This window comes from Stegostoma tigrinum, chromosome 10 (genome assembly GCF_030684315.1).
Source record: "Stegostoma tigrinum isolate sSteTig4 chromosome 10, sSteTig4.hap1, whole genome shotgun sequence".
Lineage (NCBI taxonomy): Eukaryota > Metazoa > Chordata > Chondrichthyes > Orectolobiformes > Stegostomatidae > Stegostoma > Stegostoma tigrinum.
This window is the reverse complement of record NC_081363.1, coordinates 55,249,744-55,274,572: the sequence shown is the minus strand read 5'-3', so window position 1 is coordinate 55,274,572 and position 24,829 is coordinate 55,249,744. Positions and strand designations below refer to the sequence as shown.

The 24,829-nt window shown below is 40.9% G+C and overlaps 1 long non-coding RNA gene across 1 annotated transcript in view; it reads left to right on the top strand.

Annotated features, from left to right (window-relative positions):
- Positions 1-1,135: 1,135 nt before the first annotated feature.
- The window catches only part of LOC125455321 (uncharacterized), a 267,231-nt gene continuing 243,537 nt past the window's right edge, over positions 1,136-24,829 (top strand). Inside the window, exons 1-2 of the long non-coding RNA XR_007248219.2 lie at positions 1,136-1,183; positions 13,984-14,022. This is a non-coding gene — a long non-coding RNA (uncharacterized LOC125455321). The remainder of the gene's footprint in view (positions 1,184-13,983; positions 14,023-24,829) is intronic.

Below are 24,829 nucleotides of genomic sequence, written 5' to 3'. Positions count from 1 at the left end.
TAGAATTCTCTGCTCCATCAAGTTGAGTACACTCAATAGTTGAGGGTAGACCAGGCTGGAATAGAGATCCCTCAGGGAATCAAGAGAAGAGATGATTGGAAAGTGGAGTTGATGCACAAGATTCAACATAAGCTGAAGGGCAAATCAGACTTGAGGACTATATAGTCTACTCCCACACCTATTCCTTGTGTTCCTGTAGATCTTGGCAGAGAATGAGGTAAATTTCAGTCAATGAGATCAACTACTACTTCATCAAATTGACTGGGATTTTCCATTCCCTGCTCCTTACAGGACCACCAACGAAAGTTCCTTTCCTCCACATTGTCTACCATGCTTGGCAGGCGGAACCAAATAGATTTCTGTCCCAACCGTCTCACTATCTGCAACTTCTTGAGTGTGTCAAGCTCCCTCAGTGGAAGGAAAGGGCCTTTTAATGTTCTTCTCCGTCCAAGCTGAGCCTAGTGTTTACCTGCTAAAGAACACCTTTGTCCTCACTTCATCAGCACTCTATCCTAAAGTGTTCAACCCCAGGAATATGATTCGCTGAAGTATTCCTTACTTTCTTAAAACATGTAACTTGAATTTTGCCAAACATTTCAAGATTATCGAAGTAACGTGCCGTAGATGTGCAATAATCTCATTGTAACACTCCTACTAACTCTAATATGACGTGATTCCAATCAAACTAAATTTGTCCTGGGGTTTCTTCATCGTAATTCATATGAGCTACAGGTGCTGATCAAGACTGGACAGAGGTCGATAGATATGTTTAGTTAATTATTTCAATGAACAGCTACCAAAGTCCATTAAATGGATTTGCGATACAAATTAGACATGGTCTAATTGAATAGTAGAAGCTGTTTGAAGGCCTGAATGTCCTGTCCTCCTTTTCCTGTGAGTTGTATGAAAACCGCCTCATGATAAGCCTATGTAATCAATGCCCATGCATTCCCTTGGAAATTGCCCCCTGAAATATTCTCAGTTACCCGTATTCTTCTATCAAAGATTGTATGTATAATCATAGTGTGTGTGAGCACTATTATTCCCTATTTGGAAGTAATAACTATTACAATTTTCTAGCTTTTATTGACAAAATTTCAAATGAAGGGAAAAGCAATTAAGCTATTCAAAGTGAGACCAACCCATTAGGCTGCATGTCTGATCAAAGCTAAGGAAGAGATCGGTATGTTTCTAAAGATATTTGATGCAGCTGCTGATGAAAATTAAATAAATTAACTGTAAGCATGAATTATTTTGTGGATAATGAATGAAAGTGACAATTTTTGTTGAATTAGAGAATGTGTGATGCTTTCCATTTCACATTTTAAATAATATATTCAGATGAAGTTGATGGATCAAAATGAAATGGTATTGCTATTTGTTATGTTGATTTTTATTTCTATCCAATATCGACAAGGTAACAGTGAATTACCATAAATGATACAACTACTAGATCAGTCAATGCAGCCAATATATTTTTGATTATCAATAAACTAACCTAATTCATTTGAATATGCACTCCTTTGAGGTATTCAGATGTGTGCTTTGAGTATAATACGGTTAGAAACATATCAAAATGTTAAAACCCTTACATATAAACATTGAGATTGCTGTGAATATCACTACAGAAACAAATATAGCTATATTTTCAAAAGATTAAATTGTATAACTAAGAGGAAAAATGTGAAGAAAAATCCTTTCTCCTTTGAGTCAAAAATTTATAGATTTATTACAACATAAGAACACAGATGGGACAAGCCTTGATGTTCACAGATTTCAGTGTTTAATGTCGAATTAGGCACCGTAAAAATAGAACACATTCGTTATAACGCTCAATAGAATGTCATTTCAATGGTTAGCGTGGTTATGTTTAGAGAAACCTTTTTGATAAGTCTTAAGATTATTTATGTGGCATTACTAAGCAGGAATGCATTTAAAATTATTTAATGTAAAATATGGTCAGAAATCAAAATATAAATCATATAAAGATCACAAATTTTTATTTCTCTGTATATTTGATTATTGACTGAAATGGGAAAAAAATTGTTTTTTAAAACCAAGGATTACTGTCCATTCTAAAAGCCAGTTATTGAACACTTATTGAGAGTGCTGTTTACCAAGTTGTGAGATCAAGCAGTGGGAGAGCCCAGGTATAGATGAGCTGAGCTAGACGGCTGTGTGGAGAATGGAGACTTGGCTGGCAACAAACAGTTCATTGGTCTGTGAAATGGTGACCAGCTATTGATGGCAAAGTTTCCTGCCTGACAAAAGCTGGGTGACTGTCAGGTAGGTGAACAGCTTGGGTTAGCAGTCATTTAACCTCTTAAGGGAAGGAATTGTTTCTGGTCTGCAGTGAAGGAAATCTCCAACATGATGGTAGCCAACTTATTTCCCCTTTTAGTTGCTGTAAGCTGTGCGTTTATTTAATAAGTCAGAGTCTGGTATAGATGTGAATGAGTCATCCAGTGCCTTCTGAAAACAAGTGGAAGTTCCTGGAGAAGGGCAATTAGAAAGCAGAATTCTGATCATCCAAAACGAACCCAGTGCTAAGAGATGACTGAACTGCCCTCCAAGTCTAACCCCAACCCTCTACCAATGATACCCTTTCTTTGTGCCTGCCTGTGTTGATCTATATGTTTGGGTAGAGGGGGCCTTATAAGTGGGTTAGAGTTTTAATAAGTAGAGTTATATATTGATGGTTGATAATTATTTAACTGTATTTAGAATCTATTTATTTGTAAATAATAGTAATTCTTGCTAAGTACAGAAACCTGGTCCATGCTATCTGTTAACAAGAGTCTAGAAGACAGGTAAATGGGGGAATTCTGCATAATTTTAAAATCTTTTACTTTTGTGAACTCCGAGAATAGCAGGGTTTGATTCCCAGTGTGGCAAACCAGTGAGGTGTAACAACGGACCTTGAATGTCCTGGAGTAATATATTCATTAATTTTCATAGCTTGCCATTGCAACTGACATTGTGCTACTTATTTCCAATGTGGACATACTTCTAGCATCTGCAAAGTGGAGGTATGCCACAGATAAATCCTTTTCTTAAACTTTTTTTTTTCTGATTCTGTACTTAACAAGCGTGGCCCATTTGAAAATCATTGTGGATCTGAATTAGATTTTCTTAATATGACATTAATGAGATTAACTAAACTATGAAGAAAATTGAAAGGCTGGAGGAAATGAAAAGTCACTTTTATAGTGTGCTAGTGAAGTATTTTAATCAATTTATTTAGAGATATTATGCCACACCCCTGGAGCAGGTGGGTCTTGAACCCCAGTCTGCTACCAGAGAGGGAGAGAACACTAGCATTGTACCACCAGACCCTAGCCTGTTAGTAATTTCCTCTGATCATACGTGTCACATGTCTGTGAACTTCAGAGCCATCTTCCGCTCTGTATAGAAAGTTCTTTCATACAATATTGAAGCATTGATAACTACTAACTAATCTACAGATGTCAAAAGGCGATGCAAAAATATTGCTGGAAGGAATCGCAGGTCATCCACAAATTTAGAGTTTTAAAGTATTTTAATAATTTAATTTACTCGAAGGTGCAATGTAATACTTTCAGTCGTTATTCACATATTGATGCATGGTGATATTTAATTTAGTAACTGTTAAATCAGCTTCTCTTTTTGTTAACATCAGAGGAATAATTAGCATAAATTCAAACCAGACAGCAAACACAGCTTGAAATAACAAAATGTAGTTACAATGTTAAGAGCTTCAGTCTTAATTTTAGCTCATACAAATGAACAAGTTTATAATTTATGCAAAATGCTACAGTTACAGAATGTCATCCCCAGTACTGATACTTGAACAAATATTGTTTCAAAACATTTAGTGTCTTGGAATTCGCTTATTGCTTAGTTCAGTGGAGAAAGTTATTCACAAGGCAGGGAACATTATTGCCCTTTCATCAGATTTAACAGCAATTGATTGGATAGAGTCTCCAGCAATAGACAAGGATTACACTGTTGTAAGCAGATCTATTTATCTTTTCCGACATCCTTAATATCTAGAAATAATATTATCTTAGGGAGGCTTGAAGCCATTGAAAATGCAAGGTCAATCAGAATGGCTACCTTTATTTATCGTAGGGTCTTTGTTAAATTTCTTGGAATTGTTTTCGTAATATTATCCAGCAAAAATTAGATTGTGTTAACTATTCATATGGTGCTTGGATTGCTGTTCTGTATTGCTATTATCATGGCCAAAGGGCATGAGGACAAATCCCAAAGAAAACTGTATTCTCTTTTATATTGTCGTAAGAATGAGAAATTCTCCTTCTTTAAATGGACAACCTTGCTGAACTCAAGAAATGGTCAATGGTCATCATGTGATCACAAGTCCTGAAGATTCTGAATCTCCTCATTTACACGGACAATCCAGCTAAATTTGAAACAAAAGATTTGGAGATAAGTCATGGAATCTCTACAGTGTGGAAGTGAAGGGCCTATGAAGAGCATCCACCCAGACCCTCCACACTATAACCCTGTATTTCCCATCGCCAACCCACCTAACTTGCACATCTTCGGACTGGAGGACGAAACCCACCCAGACATGGGGAGAATGTGCAAACTCCACACAGGGACTGGAATTGAACCCAGGTTCCTGGTGCTGTGAGGCAGCAGTGCTAACCTCTGAGCTGCCTGCCTCCAGCCTGCTCTGTTTAAAGGAAAGCACCAAAATCCATTATGCGAAGGTGGGAGCTGATGCTTTTACAGCTATCTCATTACCCTGTGATGGAAACTATAATTGGTGATATAAAGTTACATCAAAAGCCTTCCAATTACCCCACAAAGATGGGTCCTCTGCGCCTGAAATGCCCATATTTGTCACGTGACTGAAATTGAAGCTGGTTGAGTTGATTAAAAATGCCATATTATGCTTTGAAATGATTCAGCTTTTGACCTCCAGAGGAAGCCTGCTTTGGACTTCCCATCTCTGTCTCTAAGTTGCTGAATGAAATGAAGCCTACACTTTGCCTGCAAAAAAGGAAGCTGCTGGACCCAGCTGATCATGGAAACTGTTAGTGAACGCTGATCTGTGGGAATTTTTCACACATGGGTTCTTATTTTTAACACTTCCAGGTTTACCAAAGCTTGTAAGTTATAACCTATCTTCTTCACCCTGTCTTCCTTAATGTGTGAAAAGATTAGCAAAGCAATTCGTCTATGTATTGAATGCCCTATTTTTGATTGCATCTTAAAGGATTTTGGTGTAGGTTTATTTTAAAAGTTTAGAACCTGAAACCCAGGGTTTGAGGACACCCTTCAACCTATTTCGCTCCACTGATTCTGCGAGACGTGCTGCATTTCTATTTCTCCAGCATTTTCTATTTTTACAGTAAACAGATGTATTTGGTTCTACATCTGATTGTCAGAGAGTTAGTTAATTTATCAGGAAATTAACCCAGAAGACAATTGCACACAGCTGTCTGCCAGGTGAAGCACTGTTAGCCAGGAGTGTGTTTCACAGTGCCTGTGTGTGAAGATTTGCTCCAGAGATGGCTGAGAAAGGGAAATTAGGCCCAACCCATTTTGCCAGCAGGGTCATATAACTCGTGGTGGATGGTCCAGAAGAGTGCCATCTTTTCTTCGCAGGACTGCTAGACCATGGCACCTGGTCCTCCCAGTTCGATCCAAAGATACCGAGATTAAGTGACATCTTTTTTTTCACTAGCTCTCACTCACACTTATTGTGCAGCAGCCACTCTGGCCCACTGATGCTCATGGCCAATCACACTTAGTAATGTGTGCAAAAATCTCCCACACTCACTGTCACCAAAACCCCTCTTCCAATGCCCCACACTACTAACGTTGCATGCCCTCCTGGCTGCCTACCCACTCACTCAGGCCAAATCACTACTTTTTTCCATCACTTGCCCAACACTACCAGTTGTGTCAGCCACTTTCATCCCACACTGGGGAGGGGATAGCCTGGCGGTGCTATCCTAGACTATTAATTCAGAAACTCAACTATTGTTTTGGGCACCCAGGCTCATATCCTGTCATAGCAATAGTGGAATTTGAATTCAATATAAGCTTGTCATTAAGAGCCTAAAGATGACAGTGGATCTGTTGCCAATTGATGCTCAAACCCATATGGTTCCCTAATGTCCTCTCGGGAAGGGAATTTGCCATTCTTACGGAGTCTGCCTTCGTGAGACTCCAGACCTGTAGCAATGGGGTTGATCTTTAATTGATCTCTGGGCAACTAGTTTTGGGCAAAGGAAAACTGGCCCAGCCAGTGATGCCCACATGTTGAATAAACAAAAAAAACTCAGAATCCTCACAGTGTGGAAGTAGGCCATTCAACACAATGAGTCCACACTGCCCCTCTGAAGAGCCTTCACCCAGACCCAAATCCTATCCCTGTAACTTTACATTTCCTGCGGCCAATCCACCTAACCGGCTCATCTTTAAACAGTGGGAGGAAACTGGAGCACTTGGAGGGAACCCACGCAGAAAATGTGCAAATTCCACACAGAGAGTTGCCTGATATTGGAATCAAACCCGGGTCCCTGGTTCTGTGAGGCAGGGGTGCTAACCACTGAGCCACTGTGCATCCAGTTCCTTTCCTTACATGAGAAAGAATCTTTGCCTTAGTGGGAGAGGAACATGACTGTTGAAACCTCCATGACCAAGGAATCAAGTAAGATGTGTGGCACTGGCAGGTGAAGGTCTGGCTGCCTCCAGGGTCAGGTTGGCAACTAGAATGGAAAATAGTAAATGCAACTCCTTTACTTGAAAAGGGTGTTTGAGAGAATGCAGGAAACTACCAGACATTTTTCTTGACATCTGTCATAGGCAAAGTTATTTTTAAAGGCTCATTTTAAAGATGTTATTGCTGGGGGCCCAGAAAGGTTCAAGTTTATCAAGTGCAGTTGACATGGTTTTGTGAACAGGAAATCATTTTTAACCAATTTATTGGAGTTCTTGAAGGAAGTATCATATGATGCAGGTAACGTGGAACCGATGGATGTCCTGTACTTAGAGTTCCAGAAGGCATTTGATGTGATGCCACATAATGTGGAAAATAAAATAGTATAGATGGTAACATATTGGTATGGATAGAAAATTATCTGGCTAACAGAAAATAAATTTTAGGCATAAATGGATCATATTCAAGGTGTTATATGGCACAAGTATCTATACTGATGTCTTGACTTTTACAGTTAACATAAATGAGTTGGAAGGAGAGACCAAAGGTGCAGTTGCTAAATTTGCTGATGACACAAAGATAAGTGACAATATAAATTGCAAAGACAACATAAGGAGGCTACAAAAGGGTGCAGACAAGGAAAGTAAATAAGTAATACTCTGATAAGCAGGATATAATATGAGAAAATGTAAAAATTGGCAGACAGGAAGGATGAAAGAAAAACATATTCAATAGTGAAACTTCAGAACAGTATACAGAGGGATCTGAGAATCTTCATGCCTGAATTGCAAAAGGTAAGTATCAGGTCTAGCAAGGAATGAAGAAAGCTAATAGAATGTTAGCATTTATTACAAGGGGAATTGAAGACAAAACTGGTGCAGTTTTGCTTCATTTGTAGAGGCCATTGGTGAGACTACGTCTGGGGCAGTGCGTTGGTCCCCTTATTTAAGGAAGGATGGCAGTACTTTGGAAGCAATTCAGAATGGGCTTATAAGACTAACACCTGGAATGGGCGGGCTGTCTTATGATGAATGGTTTTCCAGGCTAGACTTGTATTCACTGAAGTTGAGATAAAATGGCCTGATTGGAATGTATAAAATTTTGAGGGGTCTTGTCAGGTGCCTATGGAAAGCATTCTCCTTTGTGGGGAGAATCTCAAACTAGGGACCACTGTTACAAAATAAAGTGTTAGCAAGTTAAGACCGAAATAAGAGAATTTCTTTCTCTCAGTGGGACATGTATCTTTGGAACTCTCTTCCTTGCTCCTTGAATATTTTTAAGGCAGAACTAGATAGATTCTTGATATGCAAGGTGGTGAAAGGTTATTGAGATCAGCATAAAAGTGGTAGACTCAGTTCATTCGTGATCTTATTGAATGGTGGTGCAGAATTGCAGGGCTGAATGCCTTACAACTCCTTCTAATTTATTGTGGTCCTATGTTCTTACACATCATTGCTTGCTGAATTAAAAATGAAGTTAAGCTGATACGAAAAAGCACAAGGAGGAAAAAAAAGCTGTTTGTGGAGTTCACAGCAAAAAGCTGAATGCTTCTTCGTTGCAATATTTCTGTGACTCTGAACTTCTTCATATTCTGAAAGAAAACAGCCACAGATATCACAAATCAATATCAGCTTATTTTAGTTTCTTGTAACCTTCAAGTAAATTAAAATTTTAAACACTGTGCTCAATAATTCTGTATTACAGTCCAATAATGGGAGTGTTCCCTTCTTTTACACTTCCTAAATCGGTTAGATTGATGTTCATTCCAACTTGTTCCAGCCATGATTCCATTAATCAGATCTCTGGCTCAGTTTGGTTAATTTATATCTCATTTTATAGAACTTAGCAAATTTGTTTCTTCACTTCAAGCACAGACAATACTGTTTTCTTCTTTCAGACTGATGCTATCTGGTTTAATCAATTGCTTAGAAGAAAATGTTATCCTTAATTCTCAAGCTTCTTGCATCAGGAAGTATTGAAGAGAGATTTTTTTTACTAGTCCTCTGCCTCCAACAGCATGCTGGTAAATTTGGTCAAGTTTCTGTACGAATTCATTGTATATTTTTTAAACAATCCTGCATGATAGAATAACCTGCTCTCCCTCTCAAGCTGATGAGATGGCCCACAATGTATGTAAGAAAATAAAAATAATACAGCGTAAGAGCTAGGAGCGAGAGTAGACATTTCAGCCCCTTGAGCTTGCTTTGCCATTTTACATGATCATTGCAGATATCGTCTTTGCTTTAATCCCACTTTCTTGCCCACACTCCATAACCTTTTACCTCATTTCTAATTAAAATTTGTCTATCTCCTCCTCAAATTTGCTCAGTGTCCCAGCGTCACCACAATCTGGGGCAGTGAATTCCGAAGATTCACAACCCTTTGAGAGAAGTAGTTTCTTTTTATGTCTGTTTTATGCTATGGCCTCTCATTCTAGATTGCCCCACATGAGGAAACATCCTTTCTGTCAATCCCCTTTAGCATCTTATATATTTCAATTAGATCTCCTGTCTTCCTTCTAAAATCCAGAGGATATAAACCTAAGCTGCTCAATATCTCTTTGTAAGACAAATACCTCATCTCTAAAATCAATCAAGTGAGCTCCTCTGAACTGCTTCCAATACAACTACGTCTCTCCACAGGTAGGGGGGCTAAAACTGTATACAAAGCTTGAGGTGTGGTGTACATTTATTGGCATTTGCAGACAGTCTGTTCATATAAATATGCACAGCATATTAGCTTGATATATTTTTCTTCAGAGCAACTATTTCTTTTCTTAGCTGTGCATCTACCTTGAGATATCCTTTGTCATTTACTTGGGTTTTCAAAAAGCCTTCAATATTGTGATCAGGTTATGAAAAAAAAGCATGAAACAAAATCATCTTCCTGTTCTTCTTTAATTGCAATTCTTTGAGTTATATTTATGCAAAAAAATTATCTTTGAGACCTGACCGTATTTTTGGTTTAATTTTATGAATGATTATGACTACAAGTCACTTTGATAATAGTTCCTGATGGCATGTCCTTAAATATGTTTTGTACAAATGATGACTGGATGAGCTAAATGTTTCGAGATTGAGTGTATTATTGATGTTTTCTCGAACTCTTGTTTCTACTAATTTAAGCCAATTTATACCTTTAAGTTTGAAGAATCCTGTGAAATTGCAAATACAATTGGGAAAAATTTTATTTCAACACAACAACATATATTTTGATGCAGTTTGGAGTGCAAATATTGGGTTGACCCAAATAGGGAACTCGAGGCCTTGAGATTTTTATTGTTGTAAATTACAGTATAACTACTTGAGATGTAATTGAAGCTGCAAAACTGGAGATGACATCACCATAGCAACAGGATATGAGTACCTTTGCTTTTGACTTTGCAATTCAGGAGAAAATAGTTCATGTAACAGGCTTTGCTGTGGAATACAGATGACCTGGGGCATAATATAGCAAGTGCTTGCTAATTCTAATGGTAAAGTCCCTTAATCAGTATAATTTCCCCTGTAATATGGTAATTTTGTGATTAATGTGATGTTGTATATTACTGTTCCTGTCCCAATCATCTTTCTAAACCCTATGAATGCTTTTGTAAAATACAATAATTGCTTTCATTTAACAGCATATAAATGGGGAGACTAATATTTAGCCTCACTTAAAGTATCAACTCACTCTCATAACACCTTCTACCGAAAACAGTGTCACACCATCTGTGTGGCCTTCAAATGTCTCCATCTATTCAATTACATGTACAATGTGCAAGATAGTGTGATGCCATGAGACAATAGAGTGGAACGGAGGTAGTATGGACTGCCGTTGCTGCAGAATCTGAGATAACAAGGTGTAAAGCTGGATGAACACAGCAGGCCAAGCAGCATCAGAGGGAGCAGGAAACCTGACATTTCGGGTCTAGACCTATCTTCAGAAAAGAATGGAACAGATCTGAATCAACAACAGGCAAGCAGACTTACATCACCTGAGCCATAGGGAGGAAAGGGTATTTCATATCACATGCTTGTCTGTGTTAAAATGTGTACAGCTAGAATTGTTATTCTGAATGTTTTATTTCTTTATTTCCTAATTTATTCCTATGATCTGTAATGTACATTTTTATTTCTTTTGTTTTCTATTTTTATTTCTTAAGAATTTATACTTTAGAACCAGTACCTAAGTGCCTTTATACCTAAGTGGTGACTTGTAAACTTTTCACTGTGCTCATTTGAGTACCCGTGACAATAAAGCTAATTTACTTCAATTAATTTCAATTTTGGAAAGCATTGAAAATAAGCATGGGAAATCAAGCAGAGTTTGAACCCATTTTATTGAGCTCGGAAGTTATCCTCAGCTCCATGATGCACAATGCAGCTTTGACCTGCTGCCAGGGTGCCACAATAGTTGAAGGTGCCGTCTCATGGCCATGGACCACTGACCACAAATCTCCAATCATCCCTCAGAATGACAGCATTGCACCTCCCAACAATGTGACACGGCAGTGGTGTATCTTGCTGTTGCCTGTCAAACAGCCAGTACAGACTGATGCCAGTCCTGCTGAAGTGGTGCAGTCCAGAACTGGGCCTTTTAAAGCCAGAATTACTTGAGGCCATCCTGCAAGGCCCTTTGCAGTCTCTTCTACTATGGAAAACAGAAGCCTTCCACCAGCTATCCAACAGGCATTGGAGTAGCAAATAAGGACAGGCAATAGCTGCCAGAATGGACAACCATGAAGAGGTCACAAAAGCAAAGTTGCTGGAAAAGCTCAGCAGGTCTGGCAGCATCTGTGAAGGAGAAAACAGAGTTAACATTTCCGGTGACCCTTACGAATTTTTATTCGTAACCATTGTATTTTTTGGATAAATATCATTTGGAAAATGGTTGCTGCTAATTTATATTGTAGGATCTTGCAGCTATGTAATAATGTGGGGAGTTAGGGTAGGTTCCTATATCATTGAGAAGCTGAGGAATGGTGCTGCAATGACAGTGAAGAGGTGTGTCCCTGAGGAAAACAGGGTCTGCACTGGTGCCATTACCTCACCTACCTGGCATAGAAGGGGCCAGGCTACATTCTGTCGGCCTTCTGCTCCTCTTGAAGTGACCTGTGAATGCACCATCATGAGGACAAAGTTGTGGAAGACTCCGCAGCTTGTTCTCGAGTGGGAGAGCAGCCCTCTGGTCTGATGTGAACATGAAGACTTTTCTTTTGTGTTTGCACCACAATGTTTCCAGTGGCTCCACAGCTTTCACTATCCTTATGTGATTAGTAAAGTTGAGGGCTTATTAATCAGTTCTCTAGCCCTATCTTCTCGGAGGAATGAAGATGGCATACCATTTCAGGATATAGACAGTGACACTGCTGTCAGGATAAATGGCTGTTTATTGACATATTGATTTGTTTGGAGTCATACACGCTGCCTGTACATTGATGGCCTCATTACAGTTTCAGTAACCCACCCCACCCCCCGCCGGACATGTGAATGTCACAGAGCTATGTGTATGCAGCCAATTGTCTCTTGTCCACTTAAACTACTCTAGAGAATCCACTGTGCATTCATTAAGTTTCTCCTTTCTTTGGGACGACATGATGAAAATTCCTCTTGGTAGACACAGGACCTGACTCCATGTGCACTGATGCACAGGGTAATGGGAAATATTTGCTGCATCCCTGATTCCATCTGGAATGACCTGTTTGCATCGACACTGACAGCCCTTTGCCTCATTTCTTGGACATTGCAGGCCTATAAAAACTGAAATAAAGCTACTGTACGTCATAGATAACAAAGTGTGAAGCTCGATGATGTATGTCATGTTGACTTTTGGTTGGAAACTTATTGCTCCTGCAGGTGGAAGGAAGGGGGCAAAAAAAGGGCATTTAATTAGACAAGATGGTGGTGTACCTGATCCTCCCTGCCTCCACTGGAATTAAATTCCGCAGATGACATTCCTGTCCTACAGATTAAAGGGCTAATAAGGGCCCCAATTTGCTGCTGCTGGGAGGGAGGGATTCCCTGTGAGCAGGCCTGCTGATAGACATGTAGCCTTTCTGGAAGCAAGAATTCCTGATCAATGGAGTGGGAGCAAGTTTGGGGGGAATAACCATTAGGAGCCGTCCTTGTCACCATTGCCTATCACCTACGCCCCTGGAGACCACACCTAGCCCTCCCAGCAAATCACTTGCCCACTCACCTAGCTCCTGTTCCCTGGATCCCTGGTACTGCCCAGCGCAAGAGCTGCTGACATCTGTTTGGAGCCAATCTCTAAATGGGGATTCATTGGTGGCTTCCGTCTGAATGATTGGCAGAAGATCTGGTGAATCTTCCTCAGAGGATGCAGTCTGCCTCTCACTGGCCCTCTAGCCGGAGTGGAAAATTCAAGCAGCCAATGAAGGTTCAGCTGTTGAAGTAGACAAATGACTAAATTCTCATTCTTCTCTGTTTGGAAAGCCAAATGGTGGAGTCTACAACTGGAACCAATTGTCACACATTTCTATATTTATTTCCAGAGTTATACACCACAAACATAGACTTTCTATCCGAGCAGCCTATGTTCTATTATAGGGACTTGAGAAAAATCCTAGTTGCATCCAGTTAAACTGAGCTAATATATGATTAACCTAAAGAACTTGCCTCTTTAAATAATGTGTCTGTGTGTGTGAATATACATGTGTGAGCGAGTGCGTGTGTATGAGTGAGTATGTGTGTGTGTGAGTGTGACAGGTGAGTGTGTGAGGGTGAGTGAGTGTAGGGGGAATGTTCCTTTTGCAGCTTAATGCGTGTTCAGCTGGAAGTGATTACACATGTGTCCACTTGAACTAAGTGTTTGCTCACTGTCTATGAAATCAGCAGGAGTGGAGACATAATCCACTAACACCTGACATTTCTGCAATATAAATCATGCTGCTTGCACCCTGCTCAGCATGAGGTATTGTGTGGACCTCATCAGAAAGATGTATTATGGAGCCTAAATTTGTGACTTCTGTGTTTTTAGTTATCTGAGACTAACAAAGGTAATCTCAATCTAAAGAGTGAAATTGACCTTTCAGCTTAAGTTACTAATGATTATAATTGTCTGAATGAAATGCATGGACCTATGTTTATGCCATTCAGCACTGCATCATGTTTTCCATTTCAGCATCTTCTCATGTGTCCTTAAATAAACTTCAGCCAAATTTCTTATGAAACTATTACAAGCATTTGATCAGGAAATTGATTGCACTTATCATAGCTTATAATATTTCAAATCATGTTTCAGTGAATACATGAATTTATCCTTTCTGATTGTTATACTACATTGATCCGTTTATTTGTCTCCAGGTTTACTCCAATTGGAATGGGCAGAAATAAGGTGAATCCGTAAGTACCAATAAGCTGGGTTTAAGCTCAGGTTGGCACATAAACTAAATCATAATGTCTACAACATTTATGTGAAAATGTCAAGCTTTAATGCAACCATAAAATCTGGCAATATATTAAAGTCCCAGACTCACAAGAGGGCAATAACATATAATGCTGTAGAGTGGTAAAACAACTCTGGGGTGATCATTATTATTTGTCACTCTCTTTTTTCCTGGATCTGGGGATGAAAGTGATCCATGCCAATAGAGCAAAAGGGACTCATCGTGAATCAGCAGGTGATTTGTCACCAACTGATCTTCTTTCTGTTAAAGTTGCATTTTGCTTGATTTGAAATGAAAAAAATCTTAGCATTATGTTCCAAGTCAGTGGAAATTAAAAGCTGGTACAGTATACAACCGGCTGTTGATTCATTTGTTCAGCTGCTGTGACCAATTTCACCCCATCCCAAAATAACAAGTCTTTGAATATATTCCTTCTAGATGTTCAAGATGTATCGGATTGACATGAACCATAAATGCTGAGCAGCATGTGGACATGAATGATCACTGAATTTCTGTGTACTGAGCTAATAAGCACAGGCCATGAAGGCCATTTATTGGTTAAGCTGTCAGCTAACATCTAGTCGTCATCTATGCCTTACTATTTACACCATGCCGAAGTTACCTGATATGACCCATAAAGAGTTAGCTGTTATGGAGTGTTTTCTAAAATTCAGATAAATCTATGTGTGATTTGATAAATGATAACTGTTCTCTCCTATGATAGTTCTTTACTGATCTGAAGTGAACCTGCTGTGAGTCCTTCAATGTCTTATTGTCACTTTTTCTTTATTGGAATAGTTTATTTGAACAGTTTGTTAGTAGCAAGAAATGGCTGTTGCTTTGAGCAAAGAACGGGAATTCAGGGCACTATTTGCTTTGCATTTGAGGTTGTTGACTTGCACGTTGAGCTGGCTTGTTTTTGTTCAGACGTTTCATCACCATGCCAGGTGGCATCATCAATGGTGCCTCCAATGAAGCGATATTGTTCTACTCCACTTGGAATTTATACTGTCTGGTCTGTTATGGTAAGTAGTGTCATTTCTGGTTTTGATCTGTTGGGGTTTGTATATGGGACCCAATTCTATATGTTTGTTGATTGAAGTATGGTTGAAGAACCATGCCTCTAGCAATTCCTATGTGTCTATGTTTGAGTTGGACTACTATGGTTACTTTGTCCCAGTTAAATTGATGGCCTTCATTGTCTGAGTGTACTGATGTTAAGGAGAGCTGATCGTGCCGTTTTGCTGCTGGCTGATGTTCATGTATTCTGATGGCTAGCTTCCTTCCTGTCTGTCTGATATGTTGGTGGTAGTCATTGCATGGTATTTTGTAAACCATGTTCGTTCTGCATGTTGTGGGATGGGGTCTTTAATCCTTGTAAGTGTTTGTTGTAGAGTGACTGTGGGCTTGTTGGCCACCATGACTCCTAGTGGTCTTAGGAGACTTGTCAGTTCCAATATGTTCTTGATGTAGGGCAGTGTGGCCAGTGTATTAGGTCGTACTGTGTCCTCCTGTTGTTGTCTGTTTTGTAGGCATCTGTGGATGAAGTTGTGGGGATATCCCTTCAAAGCGAGGATCTTGTATAAGTGTTCTTCCTCTTTCCTGCGTAATTCTAGAGTGTTACAGTGAGTTCTGGCCCATTTAAATAATGTCCTAATGCAACTTTGTTTCTGGAAGTTGGGGTGGTTGCTGTGGAAGTTGAGGATTTGATCAGTATGGGTTACTTTTCTATATACAGATGTTTGGAATTCCCCATTTGTCAATTGCTCCACTTTAACATCTAGGAACGGAAGTTCATTGTTGTTTTCTTCTTCCCTTGTGAATTTAATCATTGTGAATACGCTGTTGATGAGGTGATGAATCTCTTCTAACTTGTTGCGTTTAGCAATGACAGATGTGTCATCTAAGTACCGGATCCACAGTTTAGGTTGAATGCAGTGGAGGGTGGTGTGTTCTTGTCTTTGCACGACTGCTTTGCATTTACAAATACATTTCATATGAAGCTCTGATTGAATCCATATAATTACCTTTCAAATTGCTCTGTCTGAGCTGCAGTTGATGGCATCCTACCTCTTCCCCCTCCCATGTTGATGAGTCCTGACTCAGCCAAGACAGAAAGGACTCAGGAGTTCACTGCATTGCAGGCTGGAATTCCTACTCCAACAAGCCAGAGTCCATTATGAAACCTACAGGCATCCCAGAAAGTGATGGTGTCTTCTCTCCAATACAATGGCTTTGTGAGGTGAGTAGTCCATACTGTTGATAGTGCAGGCCTTCAGCAATCAACGCTACCTAATTCCTCTGCCATCATAATCTATGATACAGTCCAGACTCAATGACACCACAAATCGGAACAGGGTTCAATCCAGAGGCACTCTTTACCATTGAATTGAACACAGATAGTATCCGAGTCACTGCTGTAAGCAAACAAGGTTCAATCAGAAATCTACAAATAGCAGACAGTGGAAACTGCTGTCTTGAAAAAGAGGACAGGTGACATTCAACTTGCTTGGGATTCAGTGTGAGAAAACAGTTCCTCTAATGATTTTAGCTGGAATGGGAGCATTGTTGAAAATGCTTACACCTCTGCTCAGCTATTCCAATTTCGTGAAGCAAAGCCACTGAGGCAGGGCAAGAATAGAGGTAGAGAGGTGGGTGAGGGACCTTTCTAGCACAGTTAGAGAAGAGGCCACATCCCTGCACTGCCCTTCCCTGAGGGAAGTTTCAGAAGCATTCAGTGAAACTTGGAGTATATTTGCAGAGAAACTCCATGATTATTACAATGAGAGCACACTTTGTATTCAAGTCAAAACATTGCTAAAACAGAGTTGTTCGCAAAACCTCAAAGACTCAGAATTGGTTTGAGAAAGAAATTAAAAGGATATGTTCTATGTTCTATTGAACAAGAATCGTAAATATTGTGAACTTTACTTATTAATTTAAGTTTAGGACGAACTTTGTGTGTTGTGCAAAGCTCAATTTGATCCTAAAACATACAGATAAACTGAAATTTGGCAGATATCCAACCTGGAATTTGGAAATTGTTTTCAGAAGAAAAACATGAAAGAGCAGAGATACAAGAAATACCTTGTTCATTTTGCTCTTTTTTGTGAAGTTGGTCTTACAAGCAATTGCTAAAATTATTTTGGGACAATTGGAATAGCTGAACAAGGTTAAAGACAATAAAAATTGAAAAAGACAGTCGAAACTATTGGAAATGTTTTCTGTTACTTAAAACCAAATATATAAAATTGTGACATGACATCAGTTGGTGATTTAGCACCCTTCCCGCTTCCCCCCCCTCAACCCCACTTCTCATAACAGCAGAGAGTTCATGCTTTCTATTGACTGCTTTGTAAACAATGTACTATACATCTTTCATATGCCTAGATGCATGGTTTTGGATATTACCAAATTTTACATTTCTAAATGTGCAAATATGATTGGGCATTATTAACCTGCCTAGTACCACTCTTGTTTTTGTAATTTTAAACAAGTTTCAAGATTTGCTGTATTGATGTAACAGCCAGGAACACAGGAGACTTGCAGAGTTAAGAATTTACTTGCAGCAATCAAATTTGGACTAAAGCTTTTGCCTTTCAGAACCATGACCTTAATCAGAGCCAAAAGTGTTGGAGAATAGAAAAAGTAAACTGACTGCAATCACTTGTGTCTCTGATTAAAAAAGCAACAATTAACACCACTAAGCCTAAATATACTTGAGTCTGAAGTCGGAATTGGTAAAATAACTTGATTAAAGTTGCAGTTTCAAGAGCTCAATGGGAAATTTAAGAAAACGAACAACTTTAAAATTCAAAATTTTAAAATAAAATAAATATCAATGGAAACAGCTTCTAATTTGTAACAAAAATGGAGAAGATTCTTTGGGAACAAATTAATCGGCCATTAACAATACTTATCGCTCAATTTCGCTGATCAGGCTACAACTATAAAGTCCCTCAAAAATGTTATTGGCACATTTGAATTTGAGAAGGAAAGTATGAACATAATTTAATAAATTATTTTGGACAAAATGGTATTTCTTTTAAGATAGAACAAACAAGTAGAGTTAGGTAATGCTTAGAACCATGTAATAATGTTTGGTGATAATGGGAACTGCAGATGCTGGAGATTCCAAGATAATAAAATGTGAGGCTGGATGAACACAGCAGGCCAAGCAGCATCTCAGGAGCACAAAAGCTGACGTTTCGGGCCTAGACCCTTCATCAGAGACTCTCTGATGAAGGGTCTAGGCCCGAAACGTCAGCTTTTGTGCTCCTGAGATGCTGCTTGGCCTGCTGTGTTCATCCAGCCTCACATTTTATTATCTAATAATGTTTGGTCTCTGTTTGAAAGATACCACCATGTTGGAAGGGGATGCTTGGGTCTTCCCTCCCAACTATTGATCTTCCAATAAGATCACCTGAAAGAAGTCCAGACAGTATGGCACGGTATTTAGGACACCAGTTAAGCATAATTTGTTGCATTTGCAGTGACTAACTTGAGGGAATACCTGGTGAAAATGCAATGAAATGGGTCGCATATATGAATTCCTATTTGACAAATTATGGCCTGAAGAACAGGAAAACATATTTTAAATTATCAAAGTTTTTATTTACTTATTACAGTTATTGTTATATCAAAATATTGCTACCAGCGTCATGTGCTAGTCAGAGTAGAAATGAAAGAATAGGCAGGATAAATGAATGGCTTGAGACATGGTGTAGGAGGGGAGGTTTCAGATTTTTGGGACACTGGGACCGGTTCTGGGGGAGGTGGGGCTATTACACATCGGACGGTCTACACCTGGGTAGGACTGGAACCAATGTCCTAGGGGACGCTTTTGCTAATGCTGTTGGGGTGGGTTTAAACTAATGTGGCAGGGGATGGGAGCCAAATGAGGAGGTCAGTGGACAGTAAGGAGGTAGTAACTGAAGCCTATAAGGAACTAGATAATGAAGTCAGTGTGACTAAGGGGAAGAGTAGACAGAGAGCAGATGATGAACGCAAAGGGACAGGTGGTCTGAGGTGCATTTGTTTTAATGCGAGAAGTGTAGATAAGGCAGATGAATGTAGGGCTTGGATTAGTACCTGGGGTTATGATGTTATTGCTATTACTGAGACTTGGTTGAGGGAAGGGCAAGATTGCCAACTAAATATCCCAGGATATAGATGCTTCAGGAAGGATAAAGAGGGAGGTAAAAGGGGTGGAGGAGTTGCATTACTGGTCAAAGAGGATATCACAGCAGTCCTGAAGATGGCACAATGGAGGACATGATCAGTGAGGCAATATGAGTAGAGATTAGAAATAGGAAGGATAAGGAAAACGGAAGCATACATAAGGTCCAGGCAACTGAAAACAGACAAAGCTTTGGAAAAATATCGGGAAAGTAGGACCAATCTGAAATGAGGAATTTAGAGGGCTAAAAAGGGTCATGAAATATCTTTAGCAAACAGGGTTTAAGGAAAATCCCAAAGCCTTTTATTCGTACATAAGGAGCAAGAGGTTAAATAGAGAAAGGGTTGGTCCACTCAAGGATAAAGGAGGGAAGTTATACGAGGAGTCAGAGAAAAATGAGTGAAATTCTTAATGAGTACTTAGTGTCGCTATTCACCAAGGAGAGGGAAGTGACGATGTTGAGGTTAGTGATAGATGTTTGACTACTCTAGGTCAAGTTGGTACAAGGAGGGGGAATGTTTTGGGTATTCTAAAAGGCATTAGGGTGGACAAGTCCCCAAGTCCAAATGGGATCTATCCCAGGTTACTGATGGAAGTGAGAGAAGAAATAGCTGGGGTCTTAACAGATATCTTTGCATCATTCTTGAGAATGGGTGAGGCCCTGGAGGATTGGAGAATTGCTAATATTTTCCCCTTGTTTAAGAAGGGTAGCAAGGATAATCCAGGTAATTATAGCCCGGTGAGCCTGACGTCAGTGGTAGGGAAGCTGCTGGAGAAGATACTTAGGGATAGGATCTATTTACATTTGGAAGAGAATGGGCTTATTCGTGATAGGCACCATGGTTTTGTGCAGGGAAGGTCACGTCTTACCAACTTGATAGAATTCTTTGAGGAAGTGACAAAGTTGATTGATGAGGGAAGGGCTGTGGATGCCATATACATGGACTTCGGTAAGGAATTTGACAATGTTTCCCATGGTAGGCTGATGGAGAAAGTGAAGTCGCATGGGATCCAGGGTGTACTAGCTAGATGGATAGAGAACTGGCTGTGCAACAGGAGACAGAGAGTTGTAGTGGAAGGGAGATTCTCAAAATGGAGAACTGTGACTAGTGATGTTCCACAGGGATCTGTGTTAGGACCACTGTTGTTTGTGATATACATAAATGAACTGGAGGAAGGTATAGATGGTTTGATTAGCAAGTTTGCAGATGATACTAGGATTGTTGGAGTAGCAGATAATGAAGCGGACTGTTGGAGAATGCAGCAAAAGATAAATGGACTGGAGGTTTGGGTGAAGAAATGGCAGATGGAGTTCAATCCAGGCAAATGTGAGGTGATGCATTTTGGAAGATCCAATTCAAGAGTGAGCTATGCAGTAAATGGCAAAGCCCTGGGGAAAATTGATGCACAGAGAGATCTGAGTGTTCAGGCCCATTGTACCCTGAATGGTACAGGGTACAATGCAGGTCGATAGAGTGGTCATGAAGGCATACGGCATGCTTTCATTCATCGGACGGGGTATTGAGTACAAGAGTTGGCAGGTCATGTTACAGTTGTATAGGACTTTGGTTCAACCACATTTGGAATACTGCGTACAGTTCTGGTCGCCACATTACCAAGAGGATGTGGATGCTTTGGAGAGGGTGCAGAGGAGGTTCGCCAGGATGTTGCCTGGTATGGAGGGCACTAGCCATGAAGAGAGGTTGAGTAGATTAGGATTATTTACATTAGAAAGATGGAGGTTTGAGGGGGACCTGATTGAAGTCTACAAAATCATGAGAGATATAGACAGGGTGGACAGCAAGAAGATTTTTCCTAGAGTGAGGGACTCAATTACTAGGGGTGACGATTTCAAGGTGAGAGGGTAAAAGTTTAAGGGAGATATGCATGGAAAGTTCTTTACGCAGAGGGTGGTGGATGCTTGGAATGCGTTGTCAATGGAGGTGGCAGAGGCGGGCACGTTAGCGTCATTTACGATGTTTCTAGACAGATTCATGAATGGGCAAGGAGCAGAGGGATACAGATCCTTGGAAAATAGGCGACAGGTTTAGACAGAGGATCTGGATCGGCGCAGGCTTGGAGGGCTGTTCCTATGCTGTAATTTTCTTTGTTCATTTGGAACAGGCAGAAACTGTTTTTAAAACAAGGTGGTACTTGTGGCACTGGGTAGCATTTGGGAGTAGAAAGTATTTTCAGTTCAGTCAACTGAAGGCTGAGGGTGAAAATAATTAACAAGATGATAGAGGTGAAGGGACAGCCGGAGAATCTTTTAAATCTGTACAAAATCTGTTGCCGTAATTGAATATACCATAACTACCAAGCAAGTACCGAAGGCTGGACAGGATGACTGGGTACTTTCACTGTGGAGCCAGAGAAGAAATCTAACAACTTGATATAAAGATAAAGGAGAACAAAACAAGGAGGCCAAGGGGGGAATGAAGCCAAAACAAGAAGGTGCCCACAACTGGAAAAGCAGCCACTAAATTCACTAATTATCATTAATACCTGTAGACGACCATACAATGATGTAAGCAGCACGGTGGCGTAACACTGTCGCCTCACAGTGCCAGGGACCTAGGTTCAATTCCTCAGGCAACTGCCTGTGTAGAATTTGTACATTCTCCCCCCTTATGTATGGGCTTCTTCCAAAGATGTGCAAAGTTAGGTGAATTGGCCATGCTAAATTGCCCTGCTAGGTGGCTTAGCCATAGGAAATGCAGGGTTACTGAGATATGGTGGCAGTGAGACGGGGTGGGGTTTTGCAGTGTCTGTGTGGGATGCTCTTTGGAGGGTTTGGAGCCTTGATGGGCCCAATTGGCCTTCTTCCATTCGGTAGGGATTCTTTGATTTGACAAGATGAAATAGTCCCATACTTTGCTCAGAAAGGGGAGGGCCTTACTTATGCTGTCTATGACCTTAGAAGTCCAGGTAAACTAGCCTGAAGTTTCACCGTGGACCTACTTGTGACATGAATGTTCAAAATGGGGGAAAAGTAGTGCAGTGCGCCATAGTTGATGCCAGGACAATGAAAGATGAAGAGACATTTGCTGTGTTGGGAAGACTACATTCTGCTCTCAACCCAGTGACCCATTGACAGGAAGCCACTTCTTGATCCATGTATCCATACATTACGTCACAGCGCTGACAGTAAATATCTCCATGCCGAATCAGGATCTTGTGGCTATTTCTCAATTTGACTACCCAATTCCCCCACTATCCCTAAAACTCAAATGAATACTGGATAAGACCAATATCTCCAAAGCCCATCTTTAAAGTGGTCCAGCAGATCAAAGAAATAGAAACAGAATTTCAAAAGTTGGGATCAGAGATAATGGGAACTGCAGATGCTGGAGAATCCAAGATAACAAAGTGTGGGGCTGGATGAACACAGCAGGCGAAGCAGCATCATTGGACCACAAAAGCTGATGTTTCGGGTCTAGACCATTCATCAGAAAAGGGGGATGGGGAGAGGATTCTGAAATAAATAGGGAGAGAGGAGGAGGCGGACTGAAGATAGATAGAGGAGAAGATAGGTGCAGAGGAGAGTATGGGTGGGGAGATAGGGAGGGGATAGGTCAGTCCAGGAAGGATGGGCAGGTCAAGGGGGTGGGATGAGGTTAGTAGGTAGGAAATGGAGGTACAACTTGAGGTGGGAGGAGGGGATAGGTGACAGGAAGAACAGGTTAGGGAGGCGGGGACGAGCAGGGCTGGTTTTGGGATGCAGTGGGGCGAGGAGAGATTTTGAAGCTGGTGAAATCCACATTGATACCATTGGGCTGCAGGGTTCCTGAGCGGAATATGAGTTGCTGATCCTGCAACCTACAGGTGGCATCATTATGGCACTGCAGGAGGCCCAGAATGGACATGTTGTCCACCTACAAACTGATGTCCATTTCAAGCCCACCGACTCCTACACCTACCTGGAATGCACCTCCTCCCACCCACCTTCCTGCAAAAATTCCATCCCCTATTCCCAATTCCTTCAACTCTGCCACATCTGCTCCCAGGATGAGGCATTTCACTCCTGTACATCCCAGATGTCCTTGTTCTTCAAGGGCTGCAACTTCCCCCCCGCAGTGGTCGAGAATGCCCTCGACCATGTCTCCCGCATTTCCCGCACCTCATCCCTCACACCCCGCCCTCGCAATAACCACCAAAAGAGAATTCCCCTCGTCCTCACATACCACCCCGCCAACCTCTGGATCCAATGCAACATCCTCCGACACTTCCGCCATCTACAATCCGACCCCACCACCAAAGACATTTTTCCCACCCCACCCTTGTCTGACTTATGGAAAGACCACTCTCTCCGCGACTCCCTTGTCCACTCCACACTCCCCTCCAAACCCACCACACCCGGCACCTTCCCCTGCAACCGCAGGAAGTGCTACACCTGCCCCCACACCTCCTCCCTCACCCCCATCCCAGGCCCCAAGATGACTTACCATGTTAAGCAGATGTTCACCTGCACATCTGCCAATGTAGTATACTGCATCCACTGTACCCGGTGTGGCTTCTTCTACGTTGGGGACACCAAGCGGAGGCTTGGGGACCACTTTGCAGAACACCTCCGCTCAGTTCGCAATAAACAACTGCACCTCCCAGTCGTGAACCATTTCAACTCCCCCTCCCATTCCTTAAATGACATGTCCATCCTAGGCCTCCTGCAGTACCACAATGATACCACCCGAAGGTTGCAGGAACAGCAACTCATATTCCGCTTGGGAACCCTGCAGCTCAATGGTATCAATGTGGATTTCACCAGCTTCAAAATCTCTCCTCCCCCCACTGCATCCCAAAACCAGCCCAGCTCGTCCCTGCCTCCCTAACCTGTTCTTCCTCTCACCTATCCCTTCCTCTCACCTCAAGCCGCATCTCCATTTCCTACCTACTAACCTCATCCCACCCCCTTGATCTGTCCATCCTCCCCGGACTGACCAATCCCCTCTCTACCCCCCCTCCCATTCTCTCCTCTGCACCTATCTTCTCCTCTTTCTATCTTCAGTCCTCCTCCTACCCTATTTATTTCAGAATCCTCTCCCCATCCCCCTTTTCTGATGAATGGTCTAGACCCGAAACATCAGCTTTTGTGGTCCTATGATGCTGCTTGGCCTGCTGTGTTCATCCAGCCCCACACTTTGTTATCCTATTTCAAAAGTTGGGACACTGCAACTGGTATGACTTGATATATAAAGTCAGTCAGATCCAGTAGCTGATGATGTTAGTCTTATGTTTTGTAGCCACCCAAACCTTAATGTTAGCCATTCTAATAGCTTTAGTACATTATCTGAAACCATACAATCAAGAAATTAGGAAACTGTGTTAATATTATAGAAATAGGTGGGTTAGTTAAATTGTGAGAATTAGTTCTGAAGTCAATAAGGATATTTGCTCTTCAAAGAGGGCCATTGGAAATTGGGGTCCCTTTAAAACAGGATAGCGTTAGATTTTATTTAATTGCTGTTACAGCAGTAACTAGCTGTCCAAAGTTCTATTAAATAAGGTAAGGTAAAAAAGAAAGGTCAGAACAATTTTCAGATCATGATGTTTCATTGAATTGACATTAAAGATATATCTAGTGCCA